Source organism: Dendrobium catenatum, unplaced genomic scaffold, assembly GCF_001605985.2.
Source record: "Dendrobium catenatum unplaced genomic scaffold, ASM160598v2 fragScaff_scaffold_205, whole genome shotgun sequence".
In the NCBI taxonomy this organism is placed as follows: Eukaryota; Viridiplantae; Streptophyta; class Magnoliopsida; order Asparagales; family Orchidaceae; genus Dendrobium; species Dendrobium catenatum.
This window is the reverse complement of record NW_021318667.1, coordinates 1009574-1010319: the sequence shown is the minus strand read 5'-3', so window position 1 is coordinate 1010319 and position 746 is coordinate 1009574.

Below are 746 nucleotides of genomic sequence, written 5' to 3'. Positions count from 1 at the left end.
ATCATATGTATAGATTTTATTTTATTTGTAATCATATTATATTACATTTGATTTAAATTCTTGAATAACTCCTTGATTCCTAGGATAGAGCTTTCTAAGTCTTGCACTCATACGATAAATGTTATGATTGGGATTGTTAACATGCAGCTCACTCTAGGTGAGTGGTAAGTCATGATTGTAAACACTCTTCTCTACACCTTCTTTCTTTAATTCAAATAAAAAATCTTCAAACTCAATGATAGAATTTATAATCTAAAGCATGTAAATTAAAATTTAATTAGCCCAAACATTTCTCTAAACTTATATGAATTTTAAAATTATTTATATACTATTTATTTTTAAATTAAGCAATTAATTTTTAAACTTACTAATTCACCCCCTTTTGGTGCACCTCATGCTATTTTATTGAGATCTCACCACCTCCTTATACTTTCAGAACATACCACATGGAGTTATGAGCCGACTAGTCAATAGATATGGACAATTATGATTTGTGCTTATTAGGAACGATTGACCAAGAGTTATTGCATGCTGCACAATCACTCTCTTAAAAAGAAGACGCAATTGAACTAAAGTTAGCATTCTAATGGACATGATACATGGTTTTTTAATCTCTAGAGTTAGTGGATGATCATATACAGTTATAGCAATCTTTTTTACAAGGAGGGGAAACTAGGTGACATAAATTTATTGGGTGATTCAAGGTGATTAAGGAAATTATCCTCTTGAAGGGGGGATTGGATGAA